The following is a 16,630-nucleotide window of genomic DNA, read 5'->3' on the forward strand; positions in this document are numbered from 1 at the left end:
AACCATTTAAGACTATATAGTCCAAAAATGGGACCACCCGTGTGACCATGTCATCCATCAGCAACATTTACTTTCATCGTCACATTCCAAGAGCCATAACTTTTTTTTTCCCCGGGATAAAGAGACAGGGTGTCCCCTCCCTCTGTCTAACCGCTCAGATGCAGTCTTTTGAGATAATGGTGATTTGGTAATAATAGGTACACTTTAAAATCTGGAATTTCCTATTAGCCGATTCCTGTAACTGCACATTTTCTCTGCCCATGCTTGCTGAGTGGGCGGGCACTTCCTGGTGTGATGTACTGTATGCACTGAGCCAATCAGATGACTCCCTGCTACTGATCCTCCTCCCCTCTCACAGCATCTGGTTTCAAAGACACAAAGAGGTGGAGATACTGCAGCTGCATCCCCCTCCTCCCTGCTTACTATTTACTGTATTACTTTTTAGAAATTGAGGAGGTTTCTGAACATTTAGGCCCTGTTCACATGGAGTATTTTGCAGTCAAAAAAAAAATCTGCCTCAAAATGCCTTCTGCCTCCCATTGATTTCAGTGGGAGGACAGAGATGGATCCACGGGAAGACAGGGAATGTTGCTCCTGCAGGGAAAAAAATGCCCCCGCCTCCCGTTAAAATCAATGCGGTTTCGGGCACTGTTTCTGCGTCAAAATCAGCGCCAAAAAAAACTCTGTGTGAACAGGGCCTTATAGAGATCCTACAGGCAGGGAAAGAGAACTACAGGCTGCCGGAAGATGAGGAAGATGCCGCCTGTGTCGACTATTTCACTCGGATGCCAGATGAGCGTGAATCCCAGAATAACGTTCACCATTGCGTCTTATTGTGCACGACATTTTTACGTTTAGTATAATTATTAGTATACAGCAGCGGATACACGGCTATTATTCATTTCTGATATATTCTGTGTCGGAATAATTCACGGGTACCACAACCTGTCCGTTATATGTTTATAATCTTCAGTCCCTTCTATTTCTGTGCTCGGTGATGTCTGACCGGGAAAAATCTGTTTCCTTATTAACATTTGCACGACCTTCCGGGACCGAAAACCAGCGACGAGCCCGCGTTCTGCACCTGTCTACATTGTGGGGAATGCTGGACCCCCCCCCCCCCCCCTCATATCCAAAGATTCTTCGTTATCCATGTATTACTATTACCCCCTTGTCACAAATTATATAAAAATCAGATTTTTTATTTTCGTTGTAAAATTTACTTTTTACAAATATTCTTTATGTTTTCACGGATTAAAGGGACACCCCGTTCACACGGAGTTTGAACCGTGGCAATAAATGGCCGAAATTGCCTCCCATTGTTTTCAATGGGAGGTGGAGGCGTTTTTTCCCTGCGAATGGAAAAAAACGCTCGCGGGGAAAAGAAGTGCAAAAAAAAAACTGTGAACAGGGCCTTAAACTCCAGTTTCTCCATTGACTGAGCAGGTGAATGCAAGTTATTGTCCCTTGTTATCAGCCAATTCAGGTTGGAGATAAGCTATTGTTCCCTGTTATCAGCCGTCCAGTAAATGAGAAGCTGAATGTAGTGGGATGAGTGAGCAGAAATGCAGAAGACCACCCTACCTCCCCTGGTCACTACTTTGTCACATATCTACAGCCCGATTGACAGGGAAACATCTATCCCACCCGTCTCCACGTTATATGCATTATTGGCTAGAGGCGAAGCTTAAAACTCTGGGCCCCAATGCAAAATCTGTATCAGGCCCCCGGCTATCGTGTGTCCTTCATAATACTGTGCAAATAATATAATACGTGGTGGATGCCGCCAATAGCCGCACATTCAGACCACTTATATGGCCAGTGTAAGTGACATTACACATCAACACCTCTTGACAGATACAGAACATTACCCAGCAGGGGGCAACAGTGAGCAAAGGAGAATATGAAATCTGAGCTCCGCCCTGCGGCATGATGGGAGGGACGTTCAGAATGAGATTAGGAATATTTAGCAAAATCTAGTTTATAAAATGTCTACCATATAAATCAGGAATACTGACTGTCTTTGATGCGAATCTGAATTGTCACCGGAATTGCTATTTAAGATAATAGAGATGTGGTCGTCTGGACTTTGTTGATTTTGCATTTTAACTTTCCTATAACTTAGTTTCCAGCTTTTAACATCATTTAAGGCCAAAAAATCTGCCCAAATTAATTTCTTAAAACATCTTTATATATGTTGAAGTTTCATTTTTCTGATACACAGCTCCAAATCCCCTGCATAGACATAGAATTGTATCTTTTAAATCTTCCTGCAGCCACCACTAGGGGGAGCTCATTGTATACTGTGTTATTATTGAGTTCAATGTATAAACAGTATGCAGTAAGCTCCTGAGCTCCCCCTAGTGGTGACTTCTATGTCTATGCAGGTGATGTTGAGCTCTGTATGCCCAGATGTTGGACCCCCACTGATCAGAGAGTGATGGTCATAGTCCATCACTTTCTAGCATGGGACAAGCCCTTTAACCCCTTCAGGACGCAGCCAATTTTTTCAAATCTGACATGTTTCACTTTATGTGGTAATAACTTCGGAATGCTTTTACCTATCCAAGCGATTCTGAGATTGTTTTCTCGTGACACATTGGGCTTTATGTTAGTGGTAAAATTTGCTCGATACATTAAGTATTTAATTGTGAAAAACACCAAAATTTAGCGAAAAATTGCAAAAATTAGCATTTTTCTAAATTTATATGTATCTGCTTGTAAGACAGATGGCAATACCACACAAGATTGTTGCTAATTAACATCCCCCACATGTCTACTTTAGATTGGCATTGTTTTTTGAACATCCTTTTATTTTTCTATGACATCACAAGGCATAGAACTTTAGCAGCAATTTCTCACATTTTCAAGAAAATTTCAAAAGGCTATTTTTACAGGGGCCAGTTCAGTTGTGAAGTGGATTTTAGGGCCTTATATATTAGAAACCCTCGATAAGTCACCCCAGTTTAAAAACTTCACCCCTCAAAGTATTCAAAACAGCATTTAGAAAGTTTCTTAACCCTTTAGATGTTTCACAGGAATTAAGGCAAAGTAGATGTGAAATTTTCAAATTTCTTTTTTTTTTTGAAGAAATTAATTTTTCATCTATTTTTTTTGTAACACAGAAAGTTTTACCAGAGAAACGCAACTCAATATCTATTGCCCAGATTCTGCACTTTTTAGAAATACCCCACATGTGGCCCTGGTGCACTTATTGACTGAAGCACCGGCCTCAGAAGCAAAGGAGCACCTAGAGGATTTTGGGGCCTCCTTTTTTATTAGAAAATATTTTAGGCTCCATGTCGGGTCTGAAAGGCTCTTGCGGCGCCAAAACAGGGGAAATCCCCCAAAAGTGACCCCATTTTGGAAACTATACCCCTTGAGGAAATTATCTAGGGGTATAGTGAGCATTTTGACCCCGCAGGTTTTTTGGAGAAATTATTGGAAGTAGGCCGTGAAAATGAAAATCTACATTCTTTCAAAGAAAATGTAGGTTTAGCTAATTTTTTCTAATTTCCACAAGGGCTAAAAGGAGAAAATGCACCACTACATTTGTAAAACAATACCCCACATGTGGTAATAAACGGCTTTTTGGACACACGGCTTGGCTTAGAAGGGAAAGAGTGACATTTGGTTTTTGCAGCTCAAATTTAGCAGGAATGGTTTGCGGAGACCATGTCACATTTGCAAAGCCCCTAAGGGACCAAAACAGTGAAAACACCAAAAAAGTGACTCCATTTAGGAAACTACACCCCTTGAAGAATCCATCTAGGTGTATAGTGAGCATTTTGAACCCACAGGGGTTTCATAGATTTTATTAGAATTAGGCAGTGAAGATAAAAAAAATACTTTTTTTCCAATAAGACGTAGCTTTAGCTCAAAATTTTTCATTTTCTCATCAAATAAAGGAATTAAAAAAAACAACATTTGTAAAGCAACTTCTCTGGAGTACGGCAATACCCCATTTGTGGTCATAAACTGCTGTTTGGGCACACGGCAAGGATCTGAAGAGAAGGAGCGCCATTTGGCTTTTGGAGCACAGATTTTGCTGGATTGGTTTCTTGACACCATGTCACTATTGCAAAGCTCCTAAGGTGTCAGTACAGTGAAAACTCCCCAAAAGTGATTCCATTCACAAAACTACACCCCTTGATGAATTCATCTAGGGGTGTAGTGAGCATTTTGACCCCACAGGTGTTTCATAGATTTTATTAGAATTGGGCAGTGAAAATTACAAAAAATCCTTTTTCTTCAATAAGACGTAGTTTTAGCTGAAAATGTTTCATTTTCTCAACAAATAAATGAAAAAAAGCACCACAACACTTGTAAAGCAACTTCTCCTGTGTACGGCAATACCACATATGTGGTCATAAACTGCTGTTTGGGCACACAGTAGGGCTCAGAAGGGAAGGAGCGCCATTTGGCTTTTGGAGTACAGATTTTGCTGGATTGGTTTCTGGGCGCTATGTCGCATTTGCAAAGTCCCTGTGGGACCAAAACAGTGGATCCCCCCCAGAAGTGACCGCATTTTGGAAACTACACCCCTCAAGGTATTCACTTAGGGGTGTAGTGAGCATATTAACACCACAGGTGATTGGCAGAAATTGGTGTGCACTCGATGTTGCAGAGTGAAAATGGGATTTTTTTCTATAGATATGCCAATATGTGGCGCCCAGCTTGTGCCACTGGAGACACACACCCCAAAAATTGTTAAAAGGGTTCTCCCGGGTATGGCGATGCCATATATGTGGAAGCAAACTGCTGTTTGGGCACGCTGTAGGGTTCAGAAGGGAGGTAGCGCCATTTGGCTTTTGGAGTGTGGATTTTGCTTGTAGTAGTCTTGTATTGAGTCTTACTGGTGTTTCCGTTTATAATGTGGGGGTACATGTAAGCCGGGCGGAGTATATAAGGGGCATAGTCAGGTGGTATAATAATGGGGTAAACAAAAACAATAAAATGATCCATAGACGTGTGTTACGCTGTGACACAATCCTTTCTGCACAGGCCGGTGTCGCACTAATAAATGGTCTTTACTTATTCCCCTTTTGGTCCACACTCGGGATCTTTGAAGTTTGGGGAATTTTGCTGAGAAGTGTTGTCCTGGTATAATACGGGCACTGTCGCTTCCAGCAGATATGTTTGGGCCCTCCCCTTCCTGGATCCCTAATTTTAGGGGCCTTGATAATTCGCCACTTGAAACAGAAGAAATGTTCCCCTCGGGCCGGCACAACTGCATATTTTTATTTCCTGGCTTATTGGTGCCTTGACTAATTTTATTTTTTCATAGACGTAGTGGTATGACGGCTGTTTTTTTTTTTGCGGGACGAGCTGTAGCTTTTATTGGTACCATTTTGGGGTACATGCAACTTTTTGATCACATGTTATCCTTTTTTTTTGGGAGGCAAGGTGACCAAAAAACAGCAATTCTGACATTATTTTTTTAATTCTTTTTATACAGCGTTCACCACGCGTTATAAATTACACGTTACCTTTATTCTGCAGGTCAGTCCGATTCCGGTGATACCTAATTTATAGAACTTTTTTATGTTTTACAACTTTTTGCACAATAAAATAACCTTTGTAAAGAAAATGGATTTTTTCTGTCGCCAAGTTGTGAGAGCCATAACGGTTTTAATTTTTTCGTTGACGGAGCTGTATGAGGGCTTATTTTTAGCGAGACGAGTTATAGTTTTTATAGACACCATTTTTAGGTACATGCGACTTTTTGATCACTTTTTATTTCAATTTTTGGAAGACAAAGTGACCAAAAAATAGCAATTATGTCAGTATTTTTTCGTTTTGTTTTTTTTACGGCGTTCACTGTGCGGAATAAATAACATAATATTTTTATAGTTACGGTCGTTACGGTCGCAGCGATACCAAATATGTATGGCTTTATTATTTTTTTCAATAAGAAATGACTTGATAAGGGAAAAAGGGTGATTGTGTTTTGTGTTATTATTTGAAACTTTTATTGTATTTTTACAACTTTTATTTTAACTTTTTTGACACTTTTTTTTTACACTTTTCTTTAGTCCCACTAGGGGACTTGAAGGTCCAACTGTTTGTTTGATGTTCTAATACATTGCACTACCCATGTAGTGCAATGTATTAGAACTGTCAGTTGTTCACTGACAGCAAGCCGATTAGGCTCCGCCTCCGGGCGGGGCCTAATCGGCTAACGTAATGGCAGATAGGAAGCCTTTGTTAGGCTTCCATTTGCCATAGCAATCGCCCCCCCCCCCCCCGCAACAATCGGCCCCCGCAATCGCGTAGCGGGGTGCCTATGTTGCTATAAGAACTTAAATGCGGCGGTCACTATTGACTGCCGCAATTAAGGGGTTAATCGGTTCGGATCACCGCTGTGATCCGACCCGATGTTTTCCCCCAGTACTAAGGCTGCTAGTAGCAGCCTATACTGGGAGATGCCGGGCTGCGGGGAGCGTCTGTGTGCTCTGTTTGGAGCACACGTGGATTAACGGGCTGCAGGCACAACGACCAGCTTTGCAACCCGTTAATCTACGTGGGGTGGTCGTGAAGGGGTTAAGGGTATGTTCACACGCTAAACAACAAACATCTGTAAAATACGGAGCTGTTTTCAAGGGATTTGAAAAGGGATCTGATTTTCAGCCGTTTTTTTATGCGTTTCTTACGGCCGTTTTGGAGCTGTTTTTCTATTGACCCACTGAAAAACGGCTCAAGAAGTGACATGCACTTCTTTTTTAAGGGGCGTTTTTTTACAAACGGCCGCGTTAAAAAAAGGCCCAACGGAACGACGTTTTTCCCATTGAAATATTGAAATATGCCCCATATTTCTAGCTGAAAATAGGCCGTGTGAACATATCCTAAAGGGTGACAATGTTCAATAAACTTCTGACATGTCAGAAGTTTGGATTGGTGGGGGTCCGAGCACTGAGACCCCCACCAATCGCTAAAATAAAGCAGCTGAAGTGTTCGTGTGAGCGCTCAGCCGCTTAATTTCTGTTCGGATTTTTCCAGAAAACAATGTAGCGGTGTACGGGCTCCATAGAAAGTCAATGAGTCCGTACTCTGGTACATCGGCTTTCTGGAAAAAGCCGAACAGAAATGAAGCGGCTGAGCGCTCGCACGATCACTTCTGAGCGCTCGCACGATTCTCAATGCTCGGACCCCCACCAATCAAAACTTCTGACACATCACTATGACATGTCCGAAGTTTGTTGAACGTTTAGTTACCCTAAATCAGAATTGCGAACCTATGTAGGTTAAAAAACAGAATGTTTTTTAAGGCCGGACATTCAATTTACTAATCACACAATAAGATTCCTCCGTAGATAATAATGGGTTCAGTCGGTGCGGCTCTAGAACGGATTCATTACATGGTGAGTATTGCCAGATCAGATATTGCTGTGTCAATGATGAGTAATATAGAGCATGGCGCTGGTGCTGGGGTTACACAATTACCATATCAATGTACTGGGACCCGACCATCATCTCCTCACCGAGGACATCTTGTAGGTAAGGTTACATCATCTCTTAAATATCCCTACAAGACCTTATATAACCTCAGGCTATTGTGCCAATATAAATCCAGACAAAGCCGTATATCGAGGTCACCAAAACCCTTCTGGCCCCAGGATTGAGAACATGGTGGTTCTCTACACTCCAGAGGTGGACTATACTGAAGTACTGGACTAAACGGTGGCCCATGTCATCCGGTGGACACATAAACCTACCATCTGGGCCATCAACTGGAACTTCAGAAGGAGGACATAGTCATGGAGCCGGTGCTGGTCGGTAAGTAGAGGTCAGGGCAGCACCAAATCGGGCGCCAGAAAGTAAAGTCTGGTTGATGCAGATGGTCAATAACGGATAGGATCGAAAGCACCAGTTCATGAGAAAAGACGGGTCCCAAACAGGTCACGAGTTCTTAAAGTGCCAATACGCATTAGATATAGGTGGGCCAAACATGGTGGGACCGGCCAACTAATGCGTATGCTGGTGTCCCAACATCTGCCGTTGAGAGGTGAAGAAGAAGTGGGCATGATCGATTTCAACTTTGTGGCTGAAGTATTATGGCAGCGGCTTATTCCCTGCTCCTCATTGAAAACACAGGCACGCTCGGAAAAGGATATGGGGGGAAGAATAGCTGTTTAGCCAAGTTCAAGTGTATTGGATCCTAAACTCCATGAAAGAGGCGGACGACTTGGGTGGGTTAATGTTAGAAATTGTAGGGCAGAGTTGGACTAGCACTCCAGAGGGTCCTCTGGTGGGCTCAGGTCTGATGTGATAATGGAGGAGGGGAACCCTCATTCAGAACCCCCCTCTATGAGTCAGAAGGAAGAGTTAAGGACCTATTACACGGGCCAATCATTGCTCCCTGTGAAAGCATTCGAGCACCGATCACTGAGTTGTCTCGTTGATCGGCACTCGTTTACATGGTCCACGTCGGACCCTAACTGTAAAGAACCCTTTCCTATATTGATCTGAAATGACTTTCTACCAAATGCAATGAATGTCCCCTGGTCCTTTGTAGAGTCCTTGGAAAGAATCAATTATTTGCTAGTTCTTTGTATTGACCATATATATACTTATACATGTTAATAAGATCACCGGCCCCCTGCACATGGCCGTGCCCGTAATCACAGCCCGTGATTACAGGCATGGCCGGCCTTGGACAGTCACCCGCATTTGCGAGCCGTGCTCCCATTATAAAGTATGGGAGCACGTTCTGTAAAATCAAAAAATAGGACATGTTATATTTTTTACAGATGCTTTCTACGGCCCAGACATAAATATACTGGAAGGTGTCCGTGCACCATAGAAATGAATGGATCAGTATTTTGATCTGTAATTAAGGTCCGTATTTGCGGATCAAAATTACGGTTGTGTGCATGGGGCCTAAGGCGTCTATTATTTACAAGATGAACAAGCCCGGGTTTTCTACCCCTCATTGTAAGGGCAGATACAGACGGACGTTGCGTTTTTGCGCGCGCAAACAACGCGGCGTTTTGCGCGCGCAAAAAAACATTTGACAGCTGCGTGTGTCATCCGTGTATGATGCGCGGCTGCGTGATTTTCGCGCAGCCGCCATCATAGAGATGAGGCTAGTCGACGGCCGTCACTGTCCAAGGTGCTGAAAGAGCTAACTCTTTCAGCACCCTCAACAGTGAATGCCGAACACAATATCGAAAAACCTGTTGAAAAAAAAGAAAAAGTTCGTACTTACCGAGAACTTCCCGGTCGTTGCCATGGTGACGCGTCCTTGGTGACGCGCCTCTCGACATCGGGCCCCACCTCCCTGGATGACGCGCCAGTCCATGTGACCGCTGCAGCCTGTGATTGGCTGGAGCTGTCACTTGGACTGAATTGTCATCCCGGGAGGTCAGACTGGAGGAAGAAGCCGGGAGTTATTGGTAAGTCAGAACTTCGTTTTTTTTTCTACAGGTTCATGTATATTGGGATCGGAAGTCACTGTCCATGGTGCTGAAACAGTTTAACTCTTTCAGCACCATGGACAGTGACTATCTCCTGACGTCACGTACCGATAATTTTTTTGCCGGGTTTGGCCAAAACGAGTTCGGCCGAACCCGGTGAAGTTTGGTTCGCTTGTCCGGCTTCGCTCATCACAAAGACACTCCGTTTGGATGTTCGGAAACAGAAAAGCACGTGGTGCTTTTCTGTTTACATTCATCCTTTTGACAGCTGGTGCGCTGTTTCAGTCGGTTCGCACGGAAGTGCTTCCGTGCAACCTGCGTGGTTTTCACGCACCCATTGACTTCAATGGGTGCGTGATGCGCGAAATACGCAGAGTTATTGAACCTGTCTCGCTTTTTGCGCAGCAGACAAACGCTGCGCAAAAAGCACGGACTGTCTGTACTGCCCCATAGAGTTGTATTGGTCCATGCGTGCCGCGTGAAAAACACGCGGCCCGCACGGACCGAATACACGCTCGTGTGAATCCCCCCTAAGGGACACTTCCCATCCCATTTAATAATCTAATCGCCCGCCCGTTGTATCCTTTCCAACTCTCATATATCCTTTTTTACAAAGTGGAGCCCGAAACTAAAATCCCATATTTGAGAAACTGTCTTACATTGGGATTACAGGTTTTTATCTTTCTTTTTATACACCATAAAATCTCATTTGCTTTTGCAGCTGCTACTTGACATTGAGTGCTGCTTCTTAGCTAACTTCTAATTAAAATACTCCGGTCCTTCTCTTGTTCTGTTTTGCATTAATAATATTACTGTGGTGGCTTACTTTACATTTATCAACATTAAGTTTAATCTACCACCTGCTCCTCGTCAGGAGGACCCAGCTAGTCCCTGTATTACGTACATAGTCCTATTGGTCATCCATTGATCTGAGTGGCCGGCATGCAATGATCCTTTTTGCTCCAGCAACTACCAGGGGTTCCAGGAGCCGAACTTTCCAGCTGTGTGAAGAGGGGTTTTCTTCTCGAGACAATTCCACTAGGGTTCGGCCCTCCCATATGAAATCTATGGGAGTTACGGAAAGCGCAAAGCACTTCTTGCTGTAAGGCAAATGGCCATCCCACTGTTCTGCTGCTATAGGAGACCAGACATGATAAATCCTGCGCTATAACTAAATGAGCCTTTATAAAACCATATTTATTTTGCCCCCTGTAGTGCCGACCACCAACCCCTATTTAAATACTGTACCAAATGAAACAGGAAAACATTTGGGGGTGGGGTCATTTATCAAAGGAACATTCCAGTCAAATCTGTGTTATGCCCAATGCAGGGTCAGTGCAATAATCCAAAGAACACCAAAGAGCAAATCCTTGTGTCATGCTCCGCCCCCTCAAACCCTGCACTAGAAAACATATGGTGTGTTCCTTTAAATAAAACATTAAAGGGGTATTCCAACAATCCTAAATGATCACCTATCCACAGTGTAGGTGATAACTTTCTGATCGCTGGGGACCTCACCGATCATGAAAACGGGGGTGTAGAACCCCCAGATCCTTCTCACTGCTTGACCTCAGTGAGGAGGAGCTTAAATGAAGCGGGGGTCGAGCATGCCCCCGCCGCTCTATTCAGTGTCTAAGAGAATGACGGAAACAGCCAAGGGCTGCCCTCCATTCAATGTTCGTCAAGTTTTGAGGAGGAACAAGGGGTTTGGGACCCCTGTTCTCGCGATCGGTGCGGTTCCCAGCGATCAGAAATTAATTTTTTATTCTGGTACAACCCCTTTATATTATATGTACTCATCAAAAAAGGTTAGTAACATTTTGATCGGCCTGGTTGTGGATCATGCCCCGCACCCCCCACCTAGAAATTCTGCGGTGAGGACACCTGCACCGTGTCCGAAGCGTTCTGGATTAGATGCATTGCACTTCGCTCCAATGTCCAACCAAGGAATTGACCCCAATATAAGCACGTGATAATAAAGGTCTGATTGGTGCAGGTCCAGCCGTCCATGGACATGACATATGATCTCTTTTAATTGAAATCAGTGGGAGGTTCAGGGACTGACATAAAAGTCTCATCGAATGTAAGGACTTACTTGTGTGATTAATGGATGGAGTGTTTTCTATAGAAGAGTCTACAACCTAAAAGTTAAAGACGTTTTTCATTTTCATATAAATAAAGCTTAAATACTGAATATGTGAAAAGTTCTAGAACTTTCGAATAGGCGTTGTGTTTCAATTCCTCATCATTTTCAAGATATGTGTTTGCTGTCAGTGAATGAGAACACTTGTTTACATTCAGAGGCAGCAAACCCGTACTTTCCTGCTCTCAGCCGAGAAGTGGATACAATTGTATCCAGCCTAGACAATGCTCTGTGAGCTAAACAGCCCGGACTCCAGACTGATACATTGTAACAAACTACCAGAGATATTTGTGCAGCTGCCGCTGATGTTTTTAGATCACAGAGAATATTTCAGTGATTGGTGGGCGTCTCAGCCCCCGGAACCTCCACCGAGCAAAACGTCCGATATGTCACGATGATGTCAAAAGATTTATGAAAGGAAAGTAACTCTTTAGGCCCCAGGCACTCGACCGTATTTTTCATCCGTAATTACGGATCCATTCATTTCTATTGGCCACGGACGTATTTTAACTGATGGGCGTCCGTGCTGAAAAAATGATAAAACCTGTCCTATTCTTGTCCGTAATTACGGCACAGCCTCTCCCATAGAAGCCTACGGGTGCTACCGTAACTACGGACGGCTACGGATGTAACATATTAAAATTTCCGGTAGACAATGAAGATCACAAATAAAAGGTCTATTTTAGGGTAAAACTTTATTACCAAAAAAGAAATCGCTGAAAAGTAAAAAAGCTTATTTTTTTTACTATTATTTTCAAACTTTAAGCCTAAAAATTCTAAAATAGCAAAAAGGATGTGTATAAAAATGATAAAAAAAAAGAAGCCTGCATTGTCTACGGAAAAAACAATCGCAAAAATCACGTCGTTAGCCCAACACATAAAAAAGTTATAGCCGTTTAACTAACGAGTGCTAAAAAGGGCTAAACGGTGTCTGGTTCTGAAGGCTCAGCCCGGTCCTGAACTGGTTAAACCCCTTGTATAATAATACCAAACAGTAGGTGGCGCTAAAATGCAAATAATAAAATAAATGCCACGATTATCTTGTTGTGAATCTTCTCTCTGTAAAGAAGGTCATTTATCGTTTTTGGTTCTTTTTACCTTTGACGGAGAATGTATTTTATGTTCACGCAAATAAAAATTTCAGCAAAATACTGACTTTGAGGAGATAATACAGATATAATTCAAGCAACACCCTGAAAGCAAAACTGATATAATAAACTGAACAAAATCTAAAGCCATATTCATTTTACTGGCAGCCAACGACCCCTATTACAATGTGACACCCAAATAAACAGAATGATATGGGGGGATTCATTCCTTAAAGCAAAACTGATAACACAGGGTATGTCTAGTGCAGGGTCTTAGGGGGCGGAGCATGACACAGGGATACAAAGTACAACAAAGACAGAATCCTGACCGCTGTATGGGAAATGTAGCATTACAAGCCGACCATTCAAATAAATGGGTGGCCATGTAATACATGGATGGGTCAGGTCCACCTAAGCCGCTCTACTACAGTCATATAGGGGGCCCTGAGCAGGGTACCCCCCTCTATGATGACCAAACACCCTAATAGGGCCTGTGGACAGGGGTTGTCTTTAAGGCCATTTTCACCTTGTCTTTAGGCCCCGTCTGCCGGGGTATAATTGCCAGGGCGACAATCATTTATCATAGGGAACACCCTCCCGCTGACATCACCGAAAATTCCTGCGGATCGGTAATAAATGTTTATTGTGGGAAAACCTTGTCAACCCTTTAATCCCCTGCAGCCCCACTCACTAATACATGAATACCCAATGCAGGTATGAGATATTCACATAATCATTCGACTATTCTGATTATTTGCATGAGCCAAGCTGCTCTGGTTATTCACACAAACTATTAGTGGGGCATAAGTAGAACCCTAATAAGTTCCATTAAGAATAGTCAACCAGCATGTTGATGGTTTCCAGGTAGCAATAGGATTTTTCTTCACTCTTGGAGTAAGAAGAAACAAAAAAATTAGCCAAATTATAACAGTAATAAAGATATATCACAAAGAAAATGTTTTTTTTTCTTACATTAGCCGACTATAAAGCTGATATTACGCTATGATAAACTTTCACTTTTAATTTATGACGGTCTCCATCCCCTGAAGAGCAGAGACATAGACTTAAATGGTAAAAGATTGTCTTCCTGCAGCCACCACCAGGGGGAGCTTACTGAAGACAGGGTTATAATTGAGTTCAATGGGAGCCATGTGCAGTGAGCTCCTAAGCTCCCCCTACTGGTGGTTACCCTGATGACATTGGGGGTCCAAGAGTCCCCGTGACTATGGGCAGCTGTAGTCAAATGGCCACTGATCATTATAGAACTTTAAAGAGGCTCTGTCACCAGATTTTGCAACCCCTATCTGCTATTGCAGCAGATCGGCGCTGCAATGTAGATTACAGTAAGGTTTTTATTTTTTAAAAACGAGCATTTTTGGCCAAGTTATGACCATTTTCGTATTTATGCAAATGAGGCTTGCAAAAGTACAACTGGGCGTGTTGAAAAGTAAAAGTACAACTGGGCGTGTATTATGTGCGTACATTGGGGCGTTTTTACTAGCTGGGCGTTGTGTATAGAAGTATCATCCACTTCTCTTCAGAACGCCCAGCTTCTGGCAGTGCAGACACAGCCGTGTTCTCCAGAGATCACGCTGTGACGTCACTCACAGGTCCTGCATCGTGTCAGACGAGCGAGGACACATCGGCACCAGAGGCTACAGATGATTCTGCAGCAGCATCGGCGTTTGCAGGTAAGTCCATGTAGCTACTTACCTGCAAACGCTGATGCTGCTGCAGAATCAACTGTAGCCTCTGGTGCCGACACGATGCAGGACCTGTGAGTGACGTCACAGCGTGATCTGCCAGAAGCTGGGCGTTCTGAAGAGAAGTGGATGATACTTCTCGTCAGAACGCCCAGCTAGTAAAAGTAGTAAACACGCCCCGATGTACGCACATAATACACGCCCACTTGGACTTTTACTTTTCAACACGCCCAGTTGTACTTTTGCAAGCCTCATTTGCATAAATACGAAAATGGTCATAACTTGGCCAAAAATGCTCGTTTTTTAAAAATAAAAACGTTACTGTAATCTACATTGCAGCGCCGATCTGCTGCAATAGCAGATAGGGGCTGCAAAATCTGGTGACAGAGCCTCTTTAAATCAGCTACCGGTAAAGTCAATCTTTGAATGAAGGTGAGTAATGGGTTTTGCTGACGTTCCCCTATTACCAGTAACATAAACGTCGGGGAGAAACAACCAGTAAAGACCAGTAAGCCCCCGTGTCTCCAGTAATTATTATTTCTGATGAAATGAAGATAAATGTTACATAATGAGACCATTCAGGAATATCTCTGCTCTACTCACTGAATGGAAATCCAATACCAGGCTGATGGGAACCCCCCCCCCCCCCCCAGTGTCATGTGATCACCAGCTAATTATATCTCATTATACTTCATTATTTCTTACACGCCAACACTGTCCACAATAGCGTCTGCTTATTTCTTCATGTGTTCTTGAAAAGATTGACAGGTATTTACACGAGAGACACGCTATTAAAGGGACAGTAAAGGTAAAAAAAAAAAAGTACTGTGCTAATATTGATCATGATGTCCTGGACCCTCTTCTAAGCCATATAACAATCCAAAGGGACAAATAAAAAAATAACTGTTTTCTGTACGAGTCTAAGGAGGAGTCCATGTTATCTCCTTCTACTTTTCTTCCCTCCAGTGCTAAAGCATGTGAAGCAACAAGCCTGGTCAGAAAGGTGGACCTGAGATGGTTTTTGCTTCTGGCTGGGACTCAGTTTGCAACAACAGAAACCTTATCTACTGCCATGGGACACATGACTACCTAAACTTCACCCCCTTAGCTTGTTATGACCAGCGGGTTGTGGATCCACTGTGCTACTCCACCACTTTGACTTAGGGCCACCTCCAAGGGCTTTATATAAGTAACCTCTCCGGTCCTAACCTCTAACCTAACCCCTCTACATGGATCTGGAATTTGCTGCGGGTAGACTACCAGGTTGCTACCTCTTAAGGTGGTCCTGGTGTGAGTAGCAGCTAGCCCAGCGGACCAAGAAACAACTGTGTAGCCCTGGCAGATGATACCTTGGCAGACGGGTGTGGATCAGAAGTCACAGTTCATAACTGGTAGAAAGCCTCATGCTCGTCTCAGATAGCTGCATACAGACTGGTAGCGGGTAGCTGGATATAGGCTGGTAGCGGATAGCGAGGTGTGCACTGGTTTCAGGATGCAAACAGGAAACTTTGCAGGACACAACTAGGTTGCACCAAAGTTGCTCAGGCACCAGGTGATCTGTGGAGGTGCTTTAAATAGTCCTGGATAAACAGGGATTGGGAGGATCTTGAAATGCGCGCGCTGGCCTTTTAAGAGGCTAGCAGGGAGTGCACGCGGCCGCGAGCAGGAGGAGAGGCAGGATGGAGACACCAGGTAAGCAATATAGAAATTTCCTAATATCCTTATTATTGTGAAAGGTCCCAAAAAGGAAATCTTCACTTTAGGCAACATGGTTATTACATAGGGGAATCTAGCTTAGAGAGAACCTTTCACCTCCCCATAGATGTGCAGCTGAGTGCAGCATGTAATGGGGAGGGCTGCACAAACCCTGGGGCACTTTAAAAAAAAAATCTACCTCCCTTCGTTATTTAGATATCGGTGCCGTTATATTTGGCGCCCGACATTTTAATAACCCCCTGAACTGTCAACGGGGCGTGTACTGGCAAGGGGGCGTGTTTCTATGGCTGTGACACTGTCCAATCAGATATGGACAGTGTTACAGCAAGAGCGAGGATAGAGGAGAGAGTGTGTGCGCGCGTGCGCACTCTCACTCTCACTCTTCAGCTTTCAAGATTAATATTTTCACCCGAACTGGTAAGGGGGTGTGTCTCTGCTACGGACAGTGTAAGCGCTCCCCAGCTCTTACACTGTCCGTCGCAGTGACACGCCCATTGCCAGTTCGCCAGACAAAGTACAAGACTGATCTCTCACAAGAGATGGGAGCGCGTATGCGCGCTCTCT

This window comes from Rhinoderma darwinii, chromosome 5 (assembly GCF_050947455.1).
Source record: "Rhinoderma darwinii isolate aRhiDar2 chromosome 5, aRhiDar2.hap1, whole genome shotgun sequence".
NCBI lineage: Eukaryota > Metazoa > Chordata > Amphibia > Anura > Rhinodermatidae > Rhinoderma > Rhinoderma darwinii.